The following is an 11,127-nucleotide window of genomic DNA, read 5'->3' as shown; positions in this document are numbered from 1 at the left end:
GAGTCCTGAATCGTGGCTGTGCTGCTTACTACCTGTACAACTTTGGAAAAATTGTTTCTTTTTCTTTGTTGTTCTTTAATTTTTTCATCTGAAAAATGCATGTAATATGGAACTATACCTACTTCATATGATTGTCTCCAAGAGGTCCTGTGAGGATTGAATTAGTTCATTACGGAGAGCTCATAGTAAAGTACCTGCCATGCAGTAAAACTCAATAGTTTGTATTTAATGATAATAACAAGCTTCTCCAGCTCTGGAGCCAGAGTAATCAAAGGTAATGAATGAAAGAAATGTCAGTCCAAATATTTCCTTCCTCTATGATTACTAAGCTGATTGCTTCTGCTGGTCATTCTTCTGAGTCGAGAAATCTGGCTGCAGGAGGAGAAAATTAGTCAACGGCAAAGAGAAACAGACAAGAGACCAAGATGGGGGCATTGGAATTTTGACAGCCAGTTGAAGTTCTTAAACATTTTTAAAAGGGTTGAGACATTCTTAAAAGGGTTGAGATTCTTGTAACTCTTTCTTTGATTTTTTAATAAACTCCTTTTTCATTTTATTTTGCTATTGTTTAAGTTTGGGTTGTGGTGTTTTTTCTGTACCTTACAGCTAATAGGCTCTTACTAGAACCTGGGGCTAATGAAACGACATTGGATGAAGCTGTCACAAATATCACACACTCGTTCAAGTCTTGTTAGGCTCTTTGGCATCAGTCCATCTCTAGTCCATTTTCAGCTGGCCTATCGCTCAGGATCCTTTCACACTGGCTTTAGGGACAAAAGAACAGCATTTGAATGAGCTCAGGGAAGTGAAGTAGGAAGAGAAAGAATCACAGAAAAACAAAGAAATAGTCTATGGCTTCTGTGATAAAGAAAAACTATTTTATTTTCAATGTGTGACTTGAGAATTCTAAAAATAATTCCAAGGAAGGGAACTCCAAAATAGCTAGAATATAGATGAATCATTTCAATGAATGTACACCCACAAGGGGAATATTTTGGATATTTACATATAAAATATCAGCTGTTTATTAAGACAGTCAATATGTATTGAATTGTTAAAATAATCCCAAGAGGAAAATTGGTATGCTGGTGGCAGTTGCAATCTATTCTTTTAGAATAAAGTGCAAGACTTATTGTTGATATGATTACATTTCTTATATTTGAGGGATTTAGGATCACATAATTCAAGGTTACATAGCACCATTTGAGCTAAATGTCTGAAAATGTCTAATGAGTTATTGATCTATGAACAAAGAAATAGTACATACTGGCTGGTGTAGCTCAGTGGATTGAGCACGGGCCTGCAAACTAGACAATCGCGGTTCGATTCCCAGTCAGGGCACATACTGGGGTTGCAGGCTGGTTCCCTGCAGGCCAGTTCCCAGCAGGGGACGCACGAAAGGCAACCATACATTGATGTTTCTCTCCCTCTCTCCTTCCCTTCCCCTCTAAAGATAAATAAATAAAATCTTAAAAAAAAAAAAGAAAAAGAAATAGTACATAAAGTGCTAACAAAAGGGTTAGAATAAGTTTATATATTATAAAAAATAAAGTATTTAATATGGAAGTGAGCTCAATTGCCAGATTGGGAAGCACAAGACAGCAGAAACATTTGTTGATTAACCCACCAACAACTCAATGTTTAAAATCAATTGTAATTACAAATAAATTAATACTTCCTAAAAACAGTAATGTAGGAGTACAGGCATACCTTGTTTTATGGTGCATCACTTTATTGTATTTTGCATATACTGCATTTTTTACAAATTAAAGTTTTGTGAGATCCTGTGTTGGGCGAGTCTATCTGCATCATTTTCCAACATTCTCTCACTTTGTGTTTCTGTGTCACATTTTGTTCATTCCTGCTGTATTCCAAACCTTTACATTATTATTGTATTTGTTATGGTGATCGGTGATCTTTGATGTTATCATAATTGTTTTGGGGCTCCACAAACTCTGTCCATACAAGACTAACTTAATGAATGTTGTGTGTGTTCTGACTGCTTTGGTCACTGACTATATTCCCTTATTTTTCTCCCTGACTTTGGGCCTCCCTCTACCCTGAGACAAAACAATACTAAAATTAGGCCAATTAACCCCACAAAGGCTTCTTATTGTTCAATGAAAGGAAGAGTCATGTGTCTCTCACTTCAAATCAAAAACTAGCAATAATTTAGCTTAGTGAGGAAGCCATGTTGAAAGCCGAAATATGCTTAAAGCTAAACCTCTCACATCCGTTATCAAAACAAAGAAAAAATTCTTGAAGGAAACTCAAAGTGCTGCATCAGTGAACACAGAAATGAACAGAAGTGAAACAACTTTATTACTGATATGGAGAAAGTTTTAGTGATTGGGGATAGAAGATAAAACCAGACATGGCAATTCCTTAAACCAAAGTAATCCAGAGCAAGGCCCTAATTCTCTTCAATACGGTGAAGCCTGAGAGAGGTGAGAAACCTGCAGAAGAAAAGTCTGAAGCTAGCAGAGGTTGGTTCAGGAGGTTTAAGAAAAGAAACCATGATGGCAACATAAAAATGTAAGGTGAAGCAGCAAGTGCTGATGTAGAAGCTGCAGTAAGTTATTCAGAAGATCTAGCTAGGAAAATTAATGAAGGCAACAACACTAAACAGATTTTTAATGAAGAAGAAACAGCCTTATTTTGGAGGAAGAAGCCATCTATACCTTTTGTAGCTAGAGAAGAGAAGGCAATGCCCATCTTCAAAGCTTCAAAGTACAGCCTGACTCTCCTGTTAGGGGCGAATGCAGCCAGTAACCTTTAGTGAAGGCCAGTGCTCATTTCCCATTCTGGAAACCCAAGGCCCTTAAGAATTACATTGCGCCTGCTCTGCCTGTGCTCTACAAATAGAACAACAAAGCCCAGATGACAGCACATCTGTCTACAACATGGTTTACTTAGTATTTTAAGCCCACTGTTAAGAAAAAAAAAGATTGCTTTCAAAATATTATTGCTCATTGGCAATGCTCCTGGTCCTCAAGAACTCTGAGGGAGATGTATGAGATTCATGTGTTTTCCTGCCTACTAACACTACAGCCATTCTGCAACCCATGAATCAAGAAATAATTTCAACTTTAAGTCTTATAGTAATCCAGAGCGAGGCCCTAAGAAACATAAGAAATATATTTTTGTAAGTCTGTATCTGTCATTGATATAATTTCTCTGATGAATCTGGCCAAAGTACATTGAAAACCTGGACAAAATTTATTGTCTTAGATACCAATAAAAATATTCATGATTCATGGGAAGAGGTCAAAATATCAACATTAACAGTTGATATTTTGGAAGAAGTTGACTTTGGAAGAAGTTGATTACAACACTCATGGATGACTTTGTGTGCTTCAAGACTTTAGAAGAGAAAATAACTTCAGATGTGGTAGAAATAGGAAGAGAACTAGAATTAGAAGTGGAGGTGAAGATGTGAATGAATTTCTGCTGCCTCATGGCTAAACCTTAATGGATGAGGAGTTGCTTCTTGGAAATGAGCAAAGAAAGTGGTTTCTTCAGATAAAACCTACTCCTGAAGAAGATGATGTAAAGATTGTTCAAATGACAAAGAAGAATTTGGAAAATTACACAAACTTACTGGGTAAAGCAGGAGTAGGGTTTGAGAAGACTGACTCCAATTTTGAAAGAAGTTCTGCTGTGGATAAAATTCTATTATGCATCATTACATACTACAGGCAAATAGTTCATGACAGGAAGAGTCAATCGATAGAGCCAACTTCATTGTTGTTTTATTTTAAGAAATTCCTACACCCACCCCAATCTTCAACACCCACCATCATGATCAGTCAGCAGCTATCAACATCAAGGCAAAACCCTCTACCAGCAAAAAACTTATGACTCACTGAAGGCTCAGATGATGGTTAACATTTTTTAGCAATAAAGTGTTATTTAATTAAGGTATATATAATGTTTTTATACATAATGCTATTACACACTTAATAGAGTACAGTATAGTATAATCATAACTTTTATATGTACTGGGAAACCAAAGAATTCATGTGATTCACTTTATTGGAATATTTGCTTTCTTGCAGTAGTCTAGAACTCAACCCACCATATCTCTAAAACATGCCTGTATATAAATCAGTGTCGCAAAAATTCATCTGTGATTGATTTAAAAGTTATCACATATTCTTTCCTTCCCTTTATCCAAGCTGTTTGGTAGTACTCCGTAATGATTCTGGCTTGACTGTGTGAAGAGGTTCACACCAAGACACATCATCAAAATCACATAATTAAAATGACAAAGGTTAAAGATAGAGAACCTTAAAAGCAGCAAAAGAAAAGCAGTTATTTATCTACAAGGGAGCTCCCATAAGATTGTTAGGTGATTAATTAACAGAAATTTTGTAGCCCTGAAGGGAATGGCACAAAATATTCAAAGTGATAAAAAGCAGGATCTGCAACCAATATTTCTTTAAGCAACAAAGCATCATTGAGAATCAAAGGACAGATAAAGAGATTCCCAAATAAGAGAAAGCTAAATGAGTTTATCACATTACATTACAAGAAATATTAAAGGGTTTTCTTTAAGAAGAAGAAAAAAATATTAAAAATACATGTAATAAAATTGCAATAGATATGTATCTATTATCCACATGTTCATTGCAGCAATATTTACAATAGTCAAAATATGGAAGAAATCTAAGTGTCCATAAATAAATGAATGAATAAAGAGTGGTAAAAATATACAATGGAATATGATTTAGCCATAACAAAGAATGAAATCTTGTCATCTGCAACAACATGGATGGACCTAGAGGGTACTGTACTGAGTGAAATAAGTCAGAGAAAGAAAAATGCCAGATGATTTCATTCAAATGTGGGATCTATAAAACAAGATAAATAACAAGCAGAGCAGGAATAGACTCATAGATACAGAGAACATTTTGATGGTTGCCAGAGGGGAGGGGGACTAGAGGGATGGGTGAAAAAGGTAAAGGGATTAAAATGTATGAATGTGTATTTACCAAATAATCATGGGGATGTGAAGGACAACATAGGCAACCCAGTCAATGATGCTGTAACAACTGTGTATGGCATCAGAGAGGACCTAGACTTATCAGGGTAACCACTACATAAGTCATATAAATGTCTAATCATTGGATTGTACACCTGAAAATAATATAACACTGTGCATCAGCTCTAATTGAAAAAATAAAAAATTGTTAAAAAGAAGAAAAATAATAAATAAAAATAAAACAGAGGCTTGATAATTGCTTTATGCATCGCAGCTTGCCCACTCTTGTTGCTCTTGAGAGTCCTGACAGTGACACCATGTGAAGGAGCCAGGTGAGCCTGCCAGAGGCACATACCCAGTCGTTCCAACTACCTGTCAACAGCAAGCTACCTGCCTGGGCAGCACGGTTCAGTGAAACCTGTGCATCTAATTGAGACAAGCAGAGAAGCACCCCACTGAGTCCAGTGCACATTGTTGACCCACCGGAATAATGAGCTAAGTAAATTGCCACTTTAACCATTGTGACTTTATTGATATTTATGACCTACAATAGTAAAAAAAAAAGTACTAATTATATATGTAGAATTCTATAGAATTGCTCAGCAAGAATTATAGCTTCCTATTACAACAAATAATGCATGAGTTAAAGTACTGCCATTTAAATTACCTTTCTTAGAAAGCACAAAAACTTTCTCATTAAGTATAAGAATGTCTGTTTTAAATGCCAAACCATTAAGAAACACAAAAGCCAAATTTTATCAGAATTTTCCTCTTAAATGGTTGCCAATTATTTTTCATAATAAAAAAACAGTTGGAGACTGTCAGAAACTTTCAAATTACATTTATTTTAGCTAAAAATGGGTGACTGCTTTAAAATTTTACTTTTCGTATCACTCACCTAGCACTACAAATAAAATTCCTTTGCTTTCCCTTCTTATCCATTAAACGACCCCTTATCACAGTTTCAGAGAATGGCTGATTTCTTGTCTCAGGGTCAGATAGGAGGGAAACAAGAATTTTCTAGTAATTGAAGCTTTTTAAAACCATTTGTGTTTGTGTGTTTATTTCCACATGAATTAAAACTGCATTTCTAAATTCCAGGTTTGACTAGTATCCAGCTGAGGAAATAAAAAAAACATATGCATTTTCCCATGTATTCTTATCAATGGGGAATGTGATACTATTGTAATGATCTGACTAACGTTTCCACTGGTCATATGTTTTCAAAATGCTCCGTAACAAAAATAAGCAAATATATTTGCTAAACACTAAACACATTCAAAGAAAGTCTTTCCAAATAAAAAATAAAAAATCATTAGTACTTGTGACATCAGGAGAGTAAAGAAAGTTTCTGTCAGACCAACAACTGCGAAAGATGTCTAAGACTGCCACCTTGAGTGAAGTTTAGCATAATGCATTTTGAAAACAAAATTAGCAAAAAAACGGGCAGGGGGGTTAAAAATTGCCCAGCACAGTTATCCTCACACACAAAAAAATGTCACACATCTTTTTTCTTGTACAAGCAGAGAGATCAGCATGGTTTTTCAACCTACATCCTATTCCTTTTTCTTCTCATATCAGTATTTTGTCCACATTCTATAAGAGATTAGCCTCCTGATCAAAATATTTTTCATGAAGAGAATCTGAGAGCCATTGATATGTGAAGAAATGTTTCCCTCCACACTGTCTTCTCATTGGCCCTTTGTCTTCACTCTTGCTGCTTCTCCTTCTCTTCCTTCCTTCTTTTCCTTGCAGTGTTCAAGTTCTACACCCGTCATCTCCAGCGTACTTGCACTTATCTGGGTAGGCTGTGATGGGGGTGCGGGTGGGGTAGGCTGGTTGGAGGGTTGGGGGGAACACACAGATTTTCTCATGTGGTACTAAGATGCTAACACCTGATTAGCCTTAATGTGTTGCTTTTCCCTACATTTCAAAAGGGACAAAATCCTATGACCAGAGCAGATTTCAAGGTGGGTTAATTAAAATGACTAAGATCAGGGGGGTCACCCCTGGGCCAGGGCCTCCTTCCTTTGGAACATATTTGGTGATCCAGTTACAAGACCAAATGCGTAAGAAGCATCACCTTGAGTGAACATTCCAAGTCAGGCTAGGCTTGTTCATCTTAATATAGTTCTTTCGCCATAATTTTAGAAACTGATTGGTTGTAAAAGACACTATAAAAATGCACCAACTGAGAAAGACCAATATGGTTTCTGCTTCCTCTTAAAAAACGTTTCTCCAGTGAAGACTGCATCCTCTCCTCCTGGCTTCAAAACCCTTCAGGCCGAAGCTTTTAGGGTAGCTCCCCCAAATCTTTAATGTTTCTTATTAGAAACGACCTTCTCCCTGGTCCCTGCACCACTTCTAACAGGGTTTATGAGCAGGAGGGAACACAGAGAAATTCCTTTCATCTTTGTGTTTTAATGGAAACCCGGTCATCCTCTCCCAAATAATAGCTACTTTTCTACAATTCCATTATCACAGTATGTGCATGTGTGTGTGGCCTGTGTGTGGGATGTGTGTTCTGGCTCCTCACTGCGTGCAGCAGAACACTGTTATTGTTTTCTATTTTCCGCCTAACAATAACCTCAGCTGCTGTGCAGCGTAGGCTGTCGGACTATCTACACGTGCAGAGGGAGTCGGTATGGAGCCCTGTCTAAAGGGGGCGGGTTCTGAAGCCACACTTGCTGAGACTGCACTTTCCATATTCGCCATGCCTCATTTTCCTCACAATGCAATGTGAAGTCTAGTACTTGCCTTGCAGAGATACTATGAGGCTTAATTAATTCATACTGAATATTTACATTAAGTGTCTAGCATATAGCAAGGACTCCATAATTTGGCCACTGTTGTTACCTGCTGCTCAAGTGCATGATAGTTTTACTGTTCAAGCCTCCTCGTCCTGCCTGGAATGTTTTTCACGTCTGGACAGGTCTCCAAGTATAATCTCAGATGTCACTTTTCCTATGACATACTTCGTTGTCCCTTCGGCCAGGTAATTCCTATTTCCATGTAGCCCCCTAGCTCTTACACTTTGGTGGTCATCATATGTTAGCCCCCGATTAGCAGGTGGACTCCTCTGGCCTGAAGGCCACGGTCACTTTCATTTCTTGATAACATTTTCACATAAGGGACCCTCACGTGATCACTATTAGATTTAAATACAAATATAACTTACTATATTAGGGGACCATATTAGAAGTTGATATTCTGAAAAATTAACTGATCCCACATAAACTACTTTCAGGACTCTCCTGTTTAGTTCTAATTTAAAGCAAAAGTAGCAACCCAACCTCCTTAGAGAGAAGTAGAAAGTGACAACTATAATCAAGACAAGGCTGCTAGGCAGGTAATTTGCAGAAGAACTTTAATTGTATTAACTGTTCTGCAGATTGACTAAAAAGGAAAAAATAAACAAATATTTCTGAAGGCAGGAATATTTGCAGGCAGGACTATTTTGAAGGCAGGAATATTTTTGAAGTTGGGTCTGAAGACCCAACTAAAGCAGGCAGGAACTAGATAGGACTTAACTGGAAAATCTCACTGGGTGACTTTTCCCTTGACACAGCCTGTTTCGAAAGCTGGAATATCATTGGCTTAGGATGAGAGAGGATGAAGTTTAGGATGCCAGAGTGGCTATAAATTAAGAAGGAAAATCCCAGAAGAGAGGGTCACAAGGAAGAAGCCCTGCATCTGTGCATAAGTCCTGGGTTGATCTCTGAGCTGCAGCCTGTGACAAAGCAAGACCTGGAAGTCTGGGGGTGCAAAGTAGGGATCTCCTCTCCTTACCACAGAGATCAAAATTTGGGGTTTGAGTCATGCCCAGTTAAAGGTGTTTAGAAAACATGCTGGGCTTTCTATCGACATGGACTAACAAAGAAACCCAAGCCTCCACAAGTTCAAAGTGTGATTAGCCAGTCATCTAAAGGCCTCCTTGTGTGATGAGAATAAAATATAGTCATACAGGCTGGTGATGGGCACTTAAAAATATCTGTTCTATTATTTCAAGGAGACTAATGAAGCACAGAATTTGTGGGTGGGAGACAGGAGAGAATGGCTACTACTACAGAGTGAAAGAAAAAGCTACTAGTACACAGTTCAGAATAAGAGGATGTGTTAGAATTGATAAATTATAAAATATTATAGAACATGAACTGATCTGCAAACAAGATAAAACCATGATATTTGAACAAACTTTTCAATCAGCAAAGTCTTTTATTCTTATACAGAATAAGTTTACTTAAAAATCAAGTTTAAGTGAATTAACCACAACACAATTTTAGAAGTCAAATAAACATCTCTATTTTTCAGAACAGTAGCTAACAAAATATAAAACTTAAAAGCACCTAGAAGATACTTTTTTTTAAGGGTAAGCTTTTCCAGTTAAAATTTTTCAAAAATTCCAGTATATGTCATGCTTAACTGACAATTCACTTAAAGTAGAACTCTCTTTGGAGAAACTAAGTATTAATTTCCGAACGACTCTGCTCCTCCACTTTGTAGCAGGGGTCATTCTCATGAAAACAAAGGTCTTTATTTCAATGGAAATTAATATGGTTAAAAACCCAATCACAAGGGTTTTTTTTTCTCCCTCGTTTTCATGTGCACACACTTCTCACTTTGAGACACCAGCACCAAGATGGGGATGGGAGACACAACCGCACAGGGAAGACCACCTGCCTCTGGAAGACCCGAGTGAGTGTGGGCCTCATATTAACCACATACAAACAGGGAGCATCAGCAACATTCTCCATAATCACTTTTCTTCCTAAAATGTTAGAAACTTGAAGGTAGATTGTGCCCCACCCGCAAACAGAGTAGATAATATGGATTCTGAGTCTGTCTGCCTAGGTTTGAATACCAGCTCAGCCAGTGATTTTGTGATCTCTGGAAAAATACTTAATCGCTTTAATGTAAGTATAGATCCTCATGTCGATACAGAGCAGATAACTTAAAAACATTACTAATCGCAGAGTATTACTATGAGGCAATAAATTATGGTACGTAGGTAAAGCAGCCACTTAAAACAGTGGCTGATACGATACTATATGAATTTTAAAATTTGTCATTGTTATCACTATGACAAAAGATCTTGACTATGCCATAAGAAGTAAAAATGATGACATATTAGGTTAAATTATGCAGCACATGATTATAAAACACAAATGATTTTTTAACATTTGCCTTAGCTTAATACAATTAAAACATTTGAATAACATCATAATAAACATAGATGCTAAAAATACTTTGTAGTTCAAAATGTAAAACTGAAAAAGTTAATTCAGACATTACAAAAGTTCATAGTACTGGGAAACATAGCACAATATCACCACCTGGTGGAGCGTGCATTTAAAACAATTTTGTAGATAGTGTATACCATACACATCTTTGGGGGGGAAACCTTTTCAAAAGAAGCACATTTTCTTGTGCTAAGGGAAATTAAAATGATAGGAAACAAATGAAATACTATATTAGCAGGACTCTCAAATACTACAGCTAAAAATATCTTCTAAGTTGTAATTCTCAACTTTATTTCTAAAACAAGGTTAAGTTTGTTTAGAAATTTAAAGTGTATCTATCATAGACGGCATGCAAGTCACCAACTATTTCACTATGACTTACCAATTAATGCAAAAAATTACTTGTAACAAACTTACACATTTCAAATCATAAGATTTTTAGGCATCTTAAAATAACCTATTTATTCTATCTACTTACCATCTGAACTGCTGAAGCATCCTTATTGAACAGAAATCTTGCCCCCACTGAGCAAGCAGACTTAACTTTTCTCTGGGTCCATTTTCCCACAGAAACTAAACGATTAGAGAATGTGGGTTTTTCTTAAGTTGAAATCTGCTGGTCCTTGATTTTATTTTAGGGAATATAGAATATTCCAGATCTCCTTCTAAAGAATTATTCAATTATGGGGACAGGTTATCAAGTTATATTGGCTTCTCCAAGTTAAACATCCCATATATTTATTCTTTTAGCCATTTCTCTTGCAACATAAAACACTCACCATCTGTTCATGCTTCTTTAAAGTTTCTAGCACTTCTAAAAGTGACTACAACCAGTACACAAATAATATGCCATGTACAGTCTGGCTAATGCAGAGTGAAGATAGGATTACCACCCTTCTCTCC

Source organism: Artibeus jamaicensis, unplaced genomic scaffold (genome assembly GCF_021234435.1).
Source record: "Artibeus jamaicensis isolate MK-2021 breed Jamaican fruit bat unplaced genomic scaffold, CSHL_Jam_final contig_233, whole genome shotgun sequence".
NCBI lineage: Eukaryota > Metazoa > Chordata > Mammalia > Chiroptera > Phyllostomidae > Artibeus > Artibeus jamaicensis.
This window is presented reverse-complemented; position numbering follows the sequence as displayed.